The sequence below is a fragment of the Schistocerca gregaria genome, chromosome 4 (assembly GCF_023897955.1).
Source record: "Schistocerca gregaria isolate iqSchGreg1 chromosome 4, iqSchGreg1.2, whole genome shotgun sequence".
In the NCBI taxonomy this organism is placed as follows: Eukaryota; Metazoa; Arthropoda; class Insecta; order Orthoptera; family Acrididae; genus Schistocerca; species Schistocerca gregaria.
In genome coordinates this window covers 13,992,024-14,009,107 of record NC_064923.1, presented here as the reverse complement: position 1 = coordinate 14,009,107, position 17,084 = coordinate 13,992,024, and the positions used below count along the sequence as shown (strand labels likewise).

General features: G+C 46.1%; 10 non-coding genes across 10 annotated transcripts; all 10 read right to left on the bottom strand.

Annotated features, from left to right (window-relative positions):
* Window positions 1–1,384: 1,384 nt before the first annotated feature.
* Window positions 1,385–1,456, bottom strand: Trnat-agu (transfer RNA threonine (anticodon AGU)). Its single transcript has one exon. It is a non-coding gene; the product is annotated as a tRNA-Thr (tRNA).
* A 1,453-nt stretch (window positions 1,457–2,909) lies between these two features.
* Window positions 2,910–2,981, bottom strand: Trnat-agu (transfer RNA threonine (anticodon AGU)). Its single transcript has one exon. It is a non-coding gene; the product is annotated as a tRNA-Thr (tRNA).
* A 1,447-nt stretch (window positions 2,982–4,428) lies between these two features.
* Trnat-agu (transfer RNA threonine (anticodon AGU)) lies at window positions 4,429–4,500 on the bottom strand. The gene has a single exon. It is a non-coding gene; the product is annotated as a tRNA-Thr (tRNA).
* A 1,441-nt stretch (window positions 4,501–5,941) lies between these two features.
* Trnat-agu (transfer RNA threonine (anticodon AGU)) lies at window positions 5,942–6,013 on the bottom strand. The gene has a single exon. It is a non-coding gene; the product is annotated as a tRNA-Thr (tRNA).
* A 1,465-nt stretch (window positions 6,014–7,478) lies between these two features.
* Trnat-agu (transfer RNA threonine (anticodon AGU)) lies at window positions 7,479–7,550 on the bottom strand. Its single transcript has one exon. It is a non-coding gene; the product is annotated as a tRNA-Thr (tRNA).
* Window positions 7,551–9,003: 1,453 nt separating this feature from the next.
* Trnat-agu (transfer RNA threonine (anticodon AGU)) lies at window positions 9,004–9,075 on the bottom strand. Its single transcript has one exon. It is a non-coding gene; the product is annotated as a tRNA-Thr (tRNA).
* Window positions 9,076–10,527: 1,452 nt separating this feature from the next.
* Trnat-agu (transfer RNA threonine (anticodon AGU)) lies at window positions 10,528–10,599 on the bottom strand. The gene has a single exon. It is a non-coding gene; the product is annotated as a tRNA-Thr (tRNA).
* A 1,441-nt stretch (window positions 10,600–12,040) lies between these two features.
* Trnat-agu (transfer RNA threonine (anticodon AGU)) lies at window positions 12,041–12,112 on the bottom strand. The gene has a single exon. It is a non-coding gene; the product is annotated as a tRNA-Thr (tRNA).
* A 1,440-nt stretch (window positions 12,113–13,552) lies between these two features.
* Trnat-agu (transfer RNA threonine (anticodon AGU)) lies at window positions 13,553–13,624 on the bottom strand. Its single transcript has one exon. It is a non-coding gene; the product is annotated as a tRNA-Thr (tRNA).
* A 1,462-nt stretch (window positions 13,625–15,086) lies between these two features.
* Trnat-agu (transfer RNA threonine (anticodon AGU)) lies at window positions 15,087–15,158 on the bottom strand. The gene has a single exon. It is a non-coding gene; the product is annotated as a tRNA-Thr (tRNA).
* Between the last annotated feature and the right edge of the window lie 1,926 nt (window positions 15,159–17,084).

Here is a 17,084-nt window from a genome sequence, read left to right as displayed (position 1 = left end):
TATTACCATCTAATATTTGCAGCTATGGCGACCCATTACTGCTTGGCTACACATCTGACACGTAAAGGAAGTGCTCTCCAAATAACACCACTTGCATTTCAGAACATGTCTTTCACACATGTCTACAAAATCACCTTCACCTTCAAATACAGTTTCGTAGCGACTGACGGAGACGTAGGCAAAGTTTAAAGTTGCTATTTCCATTACATCACGTTAATGAGAAAAACGGTAAGTTACATCTGCAGAGGAACAAAATTCCGTTCCTCCCCACGTGGGGATCGAACCCACGACCCTGGGAATAAGAGCCTTATGTTCTACCGACTGAGCTAGCCGCGCTGCCGCGGTGAGTATATGCCGGTTAGCACGTCACACAGTACTCGTTTGGGTTGATTGGTCCCATACAGAACCTCCCCATGTTGCCTAATGTTTTTCTAACGTCACACTCGTCACGTAGTTCACTTTTATTTCATAATCATTTCTGAGAGGTAACAGAATTGCATGACAACCTGCAGAGCTAGTTTCGTCAAAATTAACACACATACTTGATGTGACTCATAAGCCGAACGAGTTACTTTCCGACGTTATTTTAGATGTGCAAGTGCCAGTCAAAAACACGCGGCGACGGCAATATGCAAACCTATTCGCTAGTTAACATCGGTCTTGTTGTGCGTGTTTCAAGCTCAAGAGCATCTCCAAGCAGAAAATGGTCAACAGCAACGTTCACACGGTTTCGTACTGCTCAAGTGCTACACTAAAACGGTATGTTTCTTTTTCAGATCTGGAAAAACACGACCGAGAGAGGAATCAAACACGCAATCTTCGGATACGAAGTCCCACGCCTTATCCATTAGGCCACACGGTCACTGACAAACAAGTGGAACTTATATACGACTCATCTCAAAACGCTCACACCACTGAGGAGTTGTGTTTTCGTTCTACACAGACGCTGCCCCTTGCTCTTTCCCACCCATTTGATACATTCAACCTGCTACGAGACCTACCAAATATAGACTGGGAAACTAAACCACACACTTTGTGCATTCGGAAATGTAAGGCAGGGCGTCCCTCGCCGCATTTGTTACGATGTCCATTTGCTACTTCTGCAGAAGTGGCGGCGGCGACGACGACGACGACGACGACGACGACGACGACGACGACAACCGCGGAAGGCTCTGAGATATGTGAGAAATACATCTATAAAATGTATTTCAGACTGTCCCATCCCACCTTATGCTGTACCGCTTTGGCAAATGCTTTATCTGCGCCATTCGCCTTAATCACATCTGAGAGTAATTCTTAATAAAACGCCTCTCGCTAATTGTTAGTCATCCCAGATACTGTTTGCTATAAGGCCACGACGCGCAACTGATATCCAAAATTCGTCTGCCTCCTGTGAGGATCGAACTCACGACCGCTGGTTTACTAGACCAGTGCTCTGCCACTGAGCTAAAGAGGCGCGGCCTAGCGGTACTTTTGCGTACTTCATCCTTACGGTCGTCTGGATCATCAGACTTCAGCTGACAACACTTCATATTACCGTCTAATATTTGCAGCTATGGCGACCCATTACTGCTTGGCTACACATCTGACACGTAAAGGAAGTGCTCTCCAAATAACACCACTTGCATTTCAGAACATGTCTTTCACACATGTCTACGAAATCACCTTCACCTTCAAATACAGTTTCGTAGCGACTGACGGAGACGTAGGCAAAGTTTAAAGTTGCTATTTCCATTACATCACGTTAATCAGAAAAACGGTAAGTTACATCTGCAGAGGAACAACATTCCGTTCCTCCCCATGTGGGGATCGAACCCACGACCCTGGGATTAAGAGCCTTATGTTCTACCGACTGAGCTAGTCGCGCTGCCTCGGTGAGTATATGCCGGTTAGCACGTCACACAGTACTCGTTTGGGTTGATTGGTCCCATACAGAACCTCCCCATGTTGCCTAATGTTTTCCTAACGTCACACTCGTCACGTAGTTCACTTTTATTTCATAATCATTTCTGAGAGGTAACAGAATTGCATGACAACCTGCAGAGCTAGTTTCGTCAAAATTAACACACATACTTGATGTGACTCATAAGCCGAACGAGTTACTTTCCGACGTTATTTTAGATGTGCAAGTGCCAGTCAAAAACACGCGGCGACGGCAATATGCCAACCAATTCGCTACTTAACACCGGTCTTGTTGTGCGTGTTTCAAGCTCAAGAGCATCTCCAAGCAGAAAATGGTCAACAGCAACGTTCACACGGTTTCGTACTGCTCAAGTGCTACACTAAAACGGTATGTTTCTTTTTCAGATCTGGAAAAACACGACCGAGAGAGGAAACAAACACGCAATCTTCGGATACGAAGTCCGACGCCTTATCCATTAGGCCACACGGTCACTGACAAACAAGTGGAACTTATATACGACTCATCTCAAAACGCTCACACCACTGAGGAGTTGTGTTTTCGTTCTACACAGACGCTGCCCCTTGCTCTTTCCCACCCATTTGATACATTCAACCTGCTACGAGACCTACCAAATATAGACTGGGAAACTAAACCACCCACTTTGTGCATTCGGAAATGTAAGGCAGGGCGTCCCTCGCCGCATTTGCTACGATGTCCATTTGCTACTTCTGCAGAAGTGGCGTCGACGACGACGACGACGACGACGACGACGACGACGACAACCGCGGAAGGCTCTGAGATATGTGAGAAATACATCTATAAAATATATTTCAGACTGTCCCATCCCACCTTATGCTGTACCGCTTTGGCAAATGCTTTATCTGCGCCATTCGCCTTAATCACATCTGAGAGTAATTCTTAATAAAACGCCACTCGCTAATTGTTAGTCATCCCAGATACTGTTTGCTATAAGGCCACGACGCGCAACTGATATCCAAAATTCGTCTGCCTCCTGTGAGGATCGAACTCACGACCCCTGGTTTACTAGACCAGTGCTCTGCCACTGAGCTAAAGAGGCGCGGCCTAGCGGTACTTTTGCGTACTTCATCCTTACGGTCGTCTGGATCATCAGACTTCAGCTGACAACACTTCATATTACCGTCTAATATTTGCAGCTATGGCGACCCATTACTGCTTGCCTACACATCTGACACGTAAAGGAAGTGCTCTCCAAATAACACCACTTGCATTTCAGAACATGTCTTTCACACATGTCTACAAAATCACCTTCACCTTCAAATACAGTTTCGTAGCGACTGACGGAGACGTAGGCAAAGTTTAAAGTTGCTATTTCCATTACATCACGTTAATCAGAAAAACGGTAAGTTACATCTGCAGAGGAACAAAATTCCGTTCCTCCCCACGTGGGGATCGAACCCACGACCCTGGGATAAAGAGCCTTATGTTCTACCGACTGAGCTAGCCGCACTGCCTCGGTGAGTATCTGACGGTTAGCACGTCACACAGTACTCGTTTGGGTTGATTGGTCCCATACAGAACCTCCCCATGTTGCCTAATGTTTTCCTAACGTCACACTTGTCACGTAGTTCACTTTTATTTCATAATCATTTCTGAGAGGTAACAGAATTGCATGACAACCTGCAGAGCTAGTTTCGTCAAAATTAACACACATACTTGATGTGACTCATAAGCCCAACGAGTTACTTTCCGACGTTATTTTAGATGTGCAAGTGCCAGTCAAAAACACGCGGCGACGGCAATATGCCAACCAATTCGCTACTTAACACCGGTCTTGTTGTGCGTGTTTCAAGCTCAAGAGCATCTCCAAGCAGAAAATGGTCAACAGCAACGTTCACACGGTTTCGTACTGCTCAAGTGCTACACTAAAACGGTATGTTTCTTTTTCAGATCTGGAAAAACATGACCGAGAGAGGAATCAAACACGCAATCTTCGGATACGAAGTCCGACGCCTTATCCATTAGGCCACACGGTCACTGACAAACAAGTGGAACTTATATACGACTCATCTCAAAACGCTCACACCACTGAGGAGTTGTGTTTTCGTTCTACACAGACGCTGCCCCTTGCTCTTTCCCACCCATTTGATACATTCAACCTGCTACGAGACCTACCAAATATAGACTGGGAAACTAAACCACACACTTTGTGCATTCGGAAATGTAAGGCAGGGCGTCCCTCGCCGCATTTGCTACGATGTCCATTTGCTACTTCTGCAGAAGTGGCGGCGGCAACGACGACGACGACGACGACGACGACAACCGCGGAAGGCTCTGAGATATGTGAGAAATACATCTATAAAATGTATTTCAGACTGTCCCATCCCACCTTATGCTGTACCGCTTTGGCAAATGCTTTATCTGCGCCATTCGCCATAATCACATCTGAGAGTAATTCTTAATAAAACGCCTCTCGCTATTTGTTAGTCATCGAAGATACTGTTTGCTATAAGGCCACGACGCGCAACTGATATCCAAAATTCGTCTGAATCCTGTGAGGATCGAACTCACGACCCCTGGTTTACTAGACCAGTGCTCTGCCACTGAGCTAAAGAGGCGCGGCCTAGCGGTACTTTTGCGTACTTCATCCTTACGGTCGTCTGGATCATCAGACTTCAGCTGACAACACTTCATATTACCGTCTAATATTTGCAGCTATGGCGACCCATTACTGCTTGCCTACACATCTGACACGTAAAGGAAGTGCTCTCCAAATAACACCACTTGCATTTCAGAACATGTCTTTCACACATGTCTACAAAATCACCTTCACCTTCAAATACAGTTTCGTAGCGACTGACGGAGACGTAGGCAAAGTTTAAAGTTGCTATTTCCATTACATCACGTTAATCAGAAAAACGGTAAGTTACATCTGCAGCGGAACAAAATTCCGTTCCTCCCCACGTGGCGATCGAACCCACGACCCTGGGATTAAGAGCCTTATGTTCTACCGAGTGAGCTAGCCGCGCTGCTTCGGTGAGTATATGCCGGTTAGCACGTCACACAGTACTCGTTTGGGTTGATTGGTCCCATACAGAACCTCCCCATGTTGCCTAATGTTTTCCTAACGTCACACTCGTCACGTAGTTCACTTTTATTTCATAATCATTTCTGAGAGGTAACAGAATTGCATGACAACCTGCAGAGCTAGTTTCGTCAAAATTAACACACATACTTGATGTGACTCATAAACCGAACGAGTTACTTTCCGACGTTATTTTAGATGTGCAAGTGCCAGTCAAAAACACGCGGCGACGGCAATATGCAAACCAATTCGCTAGTTAACACCGGTCTTGTTGTGCGTGTTTTAAGCTGAAGAGCATCTCCAAGCAGAAAATGGTCAACAGCAACATTCACACGCTTTCGTACTGCTCAAGTGCTACACTAAAACGGTATGTTTCTTTTTCATATCTGGAAAAACACGACCGAGAGAGGAATCAAACACGCAATCTTCGGATACGAAGTCCGACGCCTTATCCATTAGGCCACACGGTCACTGACAAACAAGTGGAACTTATATACGACTCATCTCAAAACGCTCACACCACTGAGGAGTTGTGTTTTCGTTCTACACAGACGCTGCCCCTTGCTCTTTCCCACCCATTTGATACATTCAACCTGCTACGAGACCTACCAAATATAGACTGGGAAACTAAACCACACACTTTGTGCATTCGGAAATGTAAGGCAGGGCGTCCCTCGCCGCATTTGCTATGATGTCCATTTGCTACTTCTGCAGAAGTGGCGGCGACGACGGCGACGACGACGACGACAACCGCGGAAGGCTCTGAGATATGTGAGAAATACATCTATAAAATATATTTCAGACTGTCCCATCCCACCTTATGCTGTACCGCTTTGGCAAATGCTTTATCTGCGCCATTCGCCTTAATCACATCTGAGAGTAATTCTTAATAAAACGCCTCTCGCTAATTGTTAGTCATCCCAGATACTGTTTGCTATAAGGCCACGACGCGCAACTGATATCCAAAATTCGTCTGCCTCCTGTGAGGATCGAACTCACGACCGCTGGTTTACTAGACCAGTGCTCTGCCACTGAGCTAAAGAGGCGCGGCCTAGCGGTACTTTTGCGTACTTCATCCTTACGGTCGTCTGGATCATCAGACTTCAGCTGACAACACTTCATATTACCGTCTAATATTTGCAGCTATGGCGACCCATTACTGCTTGCCTACACATCTGACACGTAAAGGAAGTGCTCTCCAAATAACACCACTTGCATTTCAGAACATGTCTTTCACACATGTCTACAAAATCACCTTCACCTTCAAATACAGTTTCGTAGCGACTGACGGAGACGTAGGCAAAGTTTAAAGTTGCTATTTCCATTACATCACGTTAATGAGAAAAACGGTAAGTTACATCTGCAGAGGAACAAAATTCCGTTCCTCCCCACGTGGGGCTCGAACCCATCACCCTGGGATTAAGAGCCTTATGTTCTACCGACTGAGCTAGCCGCGCTGCCTCGGTGAGTATATGCCGGTTAGCACGTCACACAGTACTCGTTTGGGTTGATTGGTCCCATACAGAACCTCCCCATGTTGCCTAATGTTTTCCTAACGTCACACTCGTCACGTAGTTCACTTTTATTTCATAATCATTTCTGAGAGGTAACAGAATTGCATGACAACCTGCAGAGCTAGTTTCGTCAAAATTAACACACATACTTGATGTGACTCATAAGCCGAACGAGTTACTTTCCGACGTTATTTTAGATGTGCAAGTGCCAGTCAAAAACACGCGGCGACGGCAATATGCAAACCAATTCGCTAGTTAACACCGGTCTTGTTGTGCGTGTTTCAAGCTCAAGAGCATCTCCAAGCAGAAAATGGTCAACAGCAACGTTCACACGGTTTCGTACTGCTCAAGTGCTACACTAAAACGGTATGTTTCTTTTTCAGATCTGGAAAAACACGAACGAGAGCGGAATCAAACACGCAATCTTCGGATACGAAGTCCGACGCCTTATCCATTAGGCCACACGGTCACTGACAAACAAGTGGAACTTATATACGACTCATCTCAAAACGCTCACACCACTGAGGAGTTGTGTTTTCGTTCTACACAGACGCTGCCCCTTGCTCTTTCCCACCCATTTGATACATTCAACCTGCTACGATACCTACCAAATATAGACTGGGAAACTAAACCACACACTTTGTGCATTCGGAAATGTAAGGCAGGGCGTCCCTCGCCGCATTTGCTACGATGTCCATTTGCTACTTCTGCAGAAGTGGCGGCGGCAACGACGACGACAACGACGACGACGACGACGACGACGACGACGACAACCGCGGAAGGCTCTGAGATATGTGAGAAATACATCTATAAAATGTATTTCAGACTGTCCCATCCCACCTTATGCTGTACCGCTTTGGCAAATGCTTTATCTGCGCCATTCGCCTTAATCACATCTGAGAGTAATTCTTAATAAAACGCCTCTCGCTAATTGTTAGTCATCCCAGATACTGTTTGCTATAAGGCCACGACGCGCAACTGATATCAAAAATTCGTCTGCCTCCTGTGAGGATCGAACTCACGACCCCTGGTTTACTAGACCAGTGCTCTGCCACTGAGCTAAAGAGGCGCGGCCTAGCGGTACTTTTGCGTACTTCATCCTTACGGTCGTCTGGATCATCAGACTTCAGCTGACAACACTTCATATTACCGTCTAATATTTGCAGCTATGGCGACCCATTACTGCTTGCCTACACATCTGACACGTAAAGGAAGTGCTCTCCAAATAACACCACTTGCATTTCAGAACATGTCTTTCACACATGTCTACAAAATCACCTTCACCTTCAAATACAGTTTCGTAGCGACTGACGGAGACGTAGGCAAAGTTTAAAGTTGCTATTTCCATTACATCACGTTAATCAGAAAAACGGTAAGTTACATCTGCAGAGGAACAAAATTCCGTTCCTCCCCACGTGGGGCTCGAACCCACGACCCTGGGATTAAGAGCCTTATGTTCTACCGACTGAGCTGGCCGCGCTGCCTCGGTGAGTATATGCCGGTTAGCACGTCACACAGTACTCGTTTGGGTTGATTGGTCCCATACAGAACCTCCCCATGTTGCCTAATGTTTTCCTAACGTCACACTCGTCACGTAGTTCACTTTTATTTCATAATCATTTCTGAGAGGTAACAGAATTGCATGACAACCTGCAGAGCTAGTTTCGTCAAAATTAACACACATACTTGATGTGACTCATAAGCCGAACGAGTTACTTTCCGACGTTATTTTAGATGTGCAAGTGCCAGTCAAAAACACGCGGCGACGGCAATATGCAAACCAATTCGCTAGTTAACACCGGTCTTGTTGTGCGTGTTTCAAGCTCAAGAGCATCTCCAAGCAGAAAATGGTCAACAGCAACGTTCACACGGTTTCGTACTGCTCAAGTGCTACACTAAAACGGTATGTTTCTTTTTCAGATCTGGAAAAACACGAACGAGAGAGGAATCAAACACGCAATCTTCGGATACGAAGTCCGACGCCTTATCCATTAGGCCACACGGTCACTGACAAACAAGTGGAACTTATATACGACTCATCTCAAAACGCTCACACCACTGAGGAGTTGTGTTTTCGTTCTACACAGACGCTGCCCCTTGCTCTTTCCCACCCATTTGATACATTCAACCTGCTACGAGACCTACCAAATATAGACTGGGAAACTAAACCACACACTTTGTGCATTCGGAAATGTAAGGCAGGGCGTCCCTCGCCGCATTTGCTACGATGTCCATTTGCTACTTCTGCAGAAGTGGCGGCGGCGACGACGACGACGACGACGACGACGACGACGACAACCTCGGAAGGCTCTGAGATATGTGAGAAATACATCTATAAAATGTATTTCAGACTGTCCCATCCCACCTTATGCTGTACCGCTTTGGCAAATGCTTTATCTGCGCCATTCGCCTTAATCACATCTGAGAGTAATTCTTAATAAAACGCCTCTCGCTAATTGTTAGTCATCCCAGATACTGTTTGCTATAAGGTCACGACGCGCAACTGATATCCAAAATTCGTCTGCCTCCTGTGAGGATCGAACTCACGACCCCTGGTTTACTAGACCAGTGCTCTGCCACTGAGCTAAAGAGGCGCGGCCTAGCGGTACTTTTGCGTACTTCATCCTTACGGTCGTCTGGATCATCAGACTTCAGCTGACAACACTTCATATTACCGTCTAATATTTGCAGCTATGGCGACCCATTACTGCTTGGCTACACATCTGACACGTAAAGGAAGTGCTCTCCAAATAACACCACTTGCATTTCAGAACATGTCTTTCACACATGTCTACAAAATCACCTTCACCTTCAAATACAGTTTCGTAGCGACTGACGGAGACGTAGGCAAAGTTTAAAGTTGCTATTTCCATTACATCACGTTAATCAGAAGAACGGTAAGTTACATCTGCAGAGGAACAAAATTCCGTTCCTCCCCACGTGGGGCTCGAACCCACGACGCTGGGATTAAGAGCCTTATGTTCTACCGACTGAGCTAGCCGCGCTGCCTCGGTGAGTATATGCCGGTTAGCACGTCACACAGTACTCGTTTGGGTTGATTGGTCCCATACAGAACCTCCCCATGTTGCCTAATGTTTTCCTAACGTCACACTCGTCACGTAGTTCACTTTTATTTCATAATCATTTCTGAGAGGTAACAGAATTGCATGACAACCTGCAGAGCTAGTTTCGTCAAAATTAACACACATACTTGATGTGACTCATAAGCCGAACGAGTTACTTTCCGACGTTATTTTAGATGTGCAAGTGCCAGTCAAAAACACGCGGCGACGGCAATATGCAAACCAATTCGCTAGTTAACACCGGTCTTGTTGTGCGTGTTTCAAGCTCAAGAGCATCTCCAAGCAGAAAATGGTCAACAGCAACGTTCACACGGTTTCGTACTGCTCAAGTGCTACACTAAAACGGTATGTTTCTTTTTCAGATCTGGAAAAACACGACCGAGAGAGGAATCAAACACGCAATCTTCGGATACGAAGTCCGACGCCTTATCCATTAGGCCACACGGTCACTGACAAACAAGTGGAACTTATATACGACTCATCTCAAAACGCTCACACAACTGAGGAGTTGTGTTTTCGTTCTACACAGACGCTGCCCCTTGCTCTTTCCCACCCATTTGATACATTCAACCTACTACGAGACCTACCAAATATAGACTGGGAAACTAAACCACACACTTTGTGCATTCGGAAATGTAAGGCAGGGCGTAACTCGCCGCATTTGCTACTTCTGCAGAAGTGGCGACGACGACGACGACGACGACGACGACGACGACGACGACGACGACGACGACGACAACCGCGGAAGGCTCTGAGATATGTGAGAAATACATCTATAAAATGTATTTCAGACTGTCCCATCCCACCTTATGCTGTACCGCTTTGGCAAATGCTTTATCTGCGCCATTCGCCTTTATCACATCTGAGAGTAATTCTTAATAAAACGCCTCTCGCTAATTGTTAGTCATCCCAGATACTGTTTGCTATAAGGCCACGACGCGCAACTGATATCCAAAATTCGTCTGCCTCCTGTGAGGATCGAACTCACGACCCCTGGTTTACTAGACCAGTGCTCTGCCACTGAGCTAAAGAGGCGCGGCCTAGCGGTGCTTTTGCGTACTTCATCCTTACGGTCGTCTGGATCATCAGACTTCAGCTGACAACACTTCATATTACCGTCTAATATTTGCAGCTATGGCGACCCATTACTGCTTGCCTACACATCTGACACGTAAAGGAAGTGCTCTCCAAATAACACCACTTGCATTTCAGAACATGTCTTTCACACATGTCTACAAAATCACCTTCACCTTCAAATACAGTTTCGTAGCGACTGACGGAGACGTAGGCAAAGTTTAAAGTTGCTATTTCCATTACATCACGTTAATCAGAAAAACGGTAAGTTACATCTGCAGAGGAACAAAATTCCGTTCCTCCCCACGTGGGGATCGAACCCACGACCCTGGGATTAAGAGCCTTATGTTATACCAACTGAGCTAGCCGCGCTGCCTCGGTGAGTATATGCCGGTTAGCACGTCACACAGTACTCGTTTGGGTTGATTGGTCCCATACAGAACCTCCCCATGTTGCCTAATGTTTTCCTAACGTCACACTCGTCACGTAGTTCACTTTTATTTCATAATCATTTCTGAGAGGTAACAGAATTGCATGACAACCTGCAGAGCTAGTTTCGTCAAAATTAACACACATACTTGATGTGACTCATAAGCCGAACGAGTTACTTTCCGACGTTATTTTAGATGTGCAAGTGCCAGTCAAAAACACGCGGCGACGGCAATATGCAAACCAATTCGCTAGTTAACACCGGTCTTGTTGTGCGTGTTTCAAGCTCAAGAGCATCTCCAAGCAGAAAATGGTCAACAGCAACGTTCACACGGTTTCGTACTGCTCAAGTGCTACACTAAAACGGTATGTTTCTTTTTCAGATCTGGAAAAACACGACCGAGAGAGGAATCAAACACGCAATCTTCGGATACGAAGTCCGACGCCTTATCCATTAGGCCACACGGTCGCTGACAAACAAGTGGAACTTATATACGACTCATCTCAAAACGCTCACACCACTGAGGAGTTGTGTTTTCGTTCTACACAGACGCTGCCCCTTGCTCTTTCCCACCCATTTGATACATTCAACCTGCTACGAGACCTACCAAATATAGACTGGGAAACTAAACCACACACTTTGTGCATTCGGAAATGTAAGGCAGGGCGTCCCTCGCCGCATTTGCTACGATGTCCATTTGCTACTTCTGCAGAAGTGGCGGCGGCGGCGACGACGACGACGACGACAACCGCGGAAGGCTCTGAGATATGTGAGAAATACATCTATAAAATATATTTCAGACTGTCCCATCCCACCTTATGCTGTACCGCTTTGGCAAATGCTTTATCTGCGCCATTCGCCTTAATCACATCTGAGAGTAATTCTTAATAAAACGCCTCTCGCTAATTGTTAGTCATCCCAGATACTGTTTGCCATAAGGCCACGACGCGCAACTGATATCCAAAATTCGTCTGCCTCCTGTGAGGATCGAACTCACGACCCCTGGTTTACTAGACCAGTGCTCTGCCACTGAGCTAAAGAGGCGCGGCCTAGCGGTACTTTTGCGTACTTCATCCTTACGGTCGTCTGGATCATCAGACTTCAGCTGACAACACTTCATATTACCGTCTAATATTTGCAGCTATGGCGACCCATTACTGCTTGGCTACACATCTGACACGTAAACGAAGTGCTCTCCAAATAACACCACTTGCATTTCAGAACATGTCTTTCACACATGTCTACAAAATCACCTTCACCTTCAAATACAGTTTCGTAGCGACTGACGGAGACGTAGGCAAAGTTTAAAGTTGCTATTTCCATTACATCACGTTAATGAGAAAAACGGTAAGTTACATCTGCAGAGGAACAAAATTCCGTTCCTCCCCACGTGGGGCTCGAACCCACGACCCTGGGATTAAGAGCCTTATGTTCTACCGACTGAGCTAGCCGCGCTGCCTCGGTGAGTATATGCCGGTTAGCACGTCACACAGTACTCGTTTGGGTTGATTGGTCCCATACAGATTCTCCCCATTTGCCTAATGTTTTCCTAACGTCACACTCGTCACGTAGTTCACTTTTATTTCATAATCATTTCTGAGAGGTAACAGAATTGCATGACAACCTGCAGAGCTAGTTTCGTCAAAATTAACACACATACTTGATGTGACTCATAAGCCGAACGAGTTACTTTCCGACGTTATTTTAGATGTGCAAGTGCCAGTCAAAAACACGCGGCGACGGCAATATGCAAACCAATTCGCTAGTTAACACCGGTCTTGTTGTGCGTGTTTTAAGCTGAAGAGCATCTCCAAGCAGAAAATGGTCAACAGCAACATTCACACGGTTTCGTACTGCTCAAGTGCTACACTAAAACGGTATGTTTCTTTTTCATATCTGGAAAAACACGACCGAGAGAGGAATCAAACACGCAATCTTCGGATACGAAGTCCGACGCCTTATCCATTAGGCCACACGGTCACTGACAAACAGGTGGAACTTATATACGACTCATCTCAAAACGCTCACACCACTGAGGAGTTGTGTTTTCGTTCTACACAGACGCTGCCCCTTGCTCTTTCCCACCCATTTGATACATTCAACCTGCTACGAGACCTACCAAATATAGACTGGGAAACTAAACCACACACTTTGTGCATTCGGAAATGTAAGGCAGGGCGTCCCTCGCCGCATTTGCTATGATGTCCATTTGCTACTTCTGCAGAAGTGGCGGCGACGACGGCGACGACGACGACGACAACCGCGGAAGGCTCTGAGATATGTGAGAAATACATCTATAAAATGTATTTCAGACTGTCCCATCCCACCTTATGCTGTACCGCTTTGGCAAATGCTTTATCTGCGCCATTCGCCTTAATCACATCTGAGAGTAATTCTTAATAAAACGCCTCTCGCTAATTGTTAGTCATCCCAGATACTGTTTGCTATAAGGCCACGACGCGCAACTGATATCCAAAATTCGTCTGCCTCCTGTGAGGATCGAACTCACGACCCCTGGTTTACTAGACCAGTGCTCTGCCACTGAGCTAAAGAGGCGCGGCCTAGCGGTACTTTTGCGTACTTCATCCTTACGGTCGTCTGGATCATCAGACTTCAGCTGACAACACTTCATATTACCGTCTAATATTTGCAGCTATGGCGACCCATTACTGCTTGCCTACACATCTGACACGTAAAGGAAGTGCTCTCCAAATAACACCACTTGCATTTCAGAACATGTCTTTCACACATGTCTACAAAATCACCTTCACCTTCAAATACAGTTTCGTAGCGACTGACGGAGACGTAGGCAAAGTTTAAAGTTGCTATTTCCATTACATCACGTTAATGGGAAAAACGGTAAGTTACATCTGCAGAGGAACAAAATTCCGTTCCTCCCCACGTGGGGATGGAACCCACGACCCTGGGATTAAGAGCCTTATGTTCTACCGACTGAGCTAGCCGCGCTGCCTCGGTGAGTATATGCCGGTTAGCACGTCACACAGTACTCGTTTGGGTTGATTGGTCCCATACAGAACCTCCCCATGTTGCCTAATGTTTTCCTAACGTCACACTCGTCACGTAGTTCACTTTTATTTCATAATCATTTCTGAGAGGTAACAGAATTGCATGACAACCTGCAGAGCTAGTTTCGTCAAAATTAACACACATACTTGATGTGACTCATAAGCCGAACGAGTTACTTTCCGACGTTATTTTAGATGTGCAAGTGCCAGTCAAAAACACGCGGCGACGGCAATATGCAAACCAATTCGCTAGTTAACACCGGTCTTGTTGTGCGTGTTTCAAGCTCAAGAGCATCTCCAAGCAGAAAATGGTCAACAGCAACGTTCACACGGTTTCGTACTGCTCAAGTGCTACACTAAAACGGTATGTTTCTTTTTCAGATCTGGAAAAACACCACCGAGAGAGGAATCAAACACGCAATCTTCGGATACGAAGTCCGACGCCTTATCCATTAGGCCACACGGTCACTGACAAACAAGTGGAACTTATATACGACTCATCTCAAAACGCTCACACAACTGAGGAGTTGTGTTTTCGTTCTACACAGACGCTGCCCCTTGCTCTTTCCCACCCATTTGATACATTCAACCTACTACGAGACCTACCAAATATAGACTGGGAAACTAAACCACACACTTTGTGCATTCGGAAATGTAAGGCAGGGCGTCCCTCGCCGCATTTGCTACGATGTCCATTTGCTACTTCTGCAGAAGTGGCGGCGGCGACGACGACGACGACGACGACGACGACGACGACGACGACGACAACCGCGGAAGGCTCTGAGATATGTGAGAAATACATCTATAAAATATATTTCAGACTGTCCCATCCCACATTATGCTGTACCGCTTTGGCAAATGCTTTATCTGCGCCATTCGCCTTAATCACATCTGAGAGTAATTCTTAAGAAAACGCCTCTCGCTAATTGTTAGTCATCCCAGATACTGTTTGCTATAAGGCCACGACGCGCAACTGATATCCAAAATTCGTCTGCCTCCTGTGAGGATCGAACTCACGACCCCTGGTTTACTAGACCAGTGCTCTGCCACTGAGCTAAAGAGGCGCGGCCTAGCGGTACTTTTGCGTACTTCATCCTTACGGTCGTCTGGATCATCAGACTTCAGCTGACAACACTTCATATTACCGTCTAATATTTGCAGCTATGGCGACCCATTACTGCTTGGCTACACATCTGACACGTAAAGGAAGTGCTCTCCAAATAACACCACTTGCATTTCAGAACATGTCTTTCACACATGTCTACAAAATCACCTTCACCTTCAAATACAGTTTCGTAGCGACTGACGGAGACGTAGGCAAAGTTTAAAGTTGCTACTTCCATTACATCACGTTAATGAGAAAAACGGTAAGTTACATCTGCAGAGGAACAAAATTCCGTTCCTCCCCACGTGGGGCTCGAACCCACGACCCTGGGATTTAGAGCCTCATGTTCTACCGACTGAGCTAGCCGCGCTGCCTCGGTGAGTATATGCCGGTTAGCACGTCACACAGTACTCGTTTGGGTTGATTGGTCCCATACAGAACCTCCCCATGTTGCCTAATGTTTTCCTAACGTCACACTCGTCACGTAGTTCACTTTTATTTCATAATCATTTCTGAGAGGTAACAGAATTGCATGACAACCTGCAGAGCTAGTTTCGTCAAAATTAACACACATACTTGATGTGACTCATAAGCCGAACGAGTTACTTTCCGACGTTATTTTAGATGTGCAAGTGCCAGTCAAAAACACGCGGCGACGGCAATATGCAAACCAATTCGCTAGTTAACACCGGTCTTGTTGTGCGTGTTTCAAGCTCAAGAGCATCTCCAAGCAGAAAATGGTCAACAGCAACGTTCACACGGTTTCGTACTGCTCAAGTGCTACACTAAAACGGTATGTTTCTTTTTCAGATCTGGAAAAACACGACCGAGAGAGGAATCAAACACGCAATCTTCGGATACGAAGTCCGACGCCTTATCCATTAGGCCACACGGTCACTGACAAACAAGTGGAACTTATATACGACTCATCTCAAAACGCTCACACCACTGAGGAGTTGTGTTTTCGTTCTACACAGACGCTGCCCCTTGCTCTTTCCCACCCATTTGATACATTCAACCTGCTATGAGACCTACCAAATATAGACTGGGAAACTAAACCATACACTTTGTGCATTCGGAAATGTAAGGCAGGGCGTCCCTCGCCGCATTTGCTACGATGTCCATTTGCTACTTCTGCAGAAGTGGCGGCGGCGACGACGACGACGACGACGACGACGACAACCGCGGAAGGCTCTGAGATATGTGAGAAATACATCTATAAAATATATTTCAGACTGTCCCATCCCACCTTATGCTGTACCGCTTTGGCAAATGCTTTATCTGCGCCATTCGCCTTAATCACATCTGAGAGTAATTCTTAAGAAAACGCCTCTCGCTAATTGTTAGTCATCCCAGATACTGTTTGCTGTAAGGCCACGACGCGCAACTGATATCCAAAATTCGTCTCCCTTCTGTGAGGATCGAAGTCACGACCCCTGGTTTACTAGACCAGTGCTCTGCCACTGAGCTAAAGAGGCGCGGCCTAGCGGTACTTTTGCGTACTTCATCCTTACGGTCGTCTGGATCATCAGACTTCAGCTGACAACACTTCATATTACCGTCTAATATTTGCAGCTATGGCGACCCATTACTGCTTGCCTACACATCTGACACGTAAAGGAAGTGCTCTCCAAATAACACCACTTGCATTTCAGAACATGTCTTTCACACATGTCTACAAAATCACCTTCACCTTCAAATACAGTTTCGTAGCGACTGACGGAGACGTAGGCAAAGTTTAAAGTTGCTATTTCCATTACATCACGTTAATCAGAAAAACGGTAAGTTACATCTGAAGAGGAACAAAATTCCGTTCCTCCCCACGTGGGGCTCGAACCCACGACCCTGGGATTAAGAGCCTTATGTTCTACCGACTGAGCTAGCC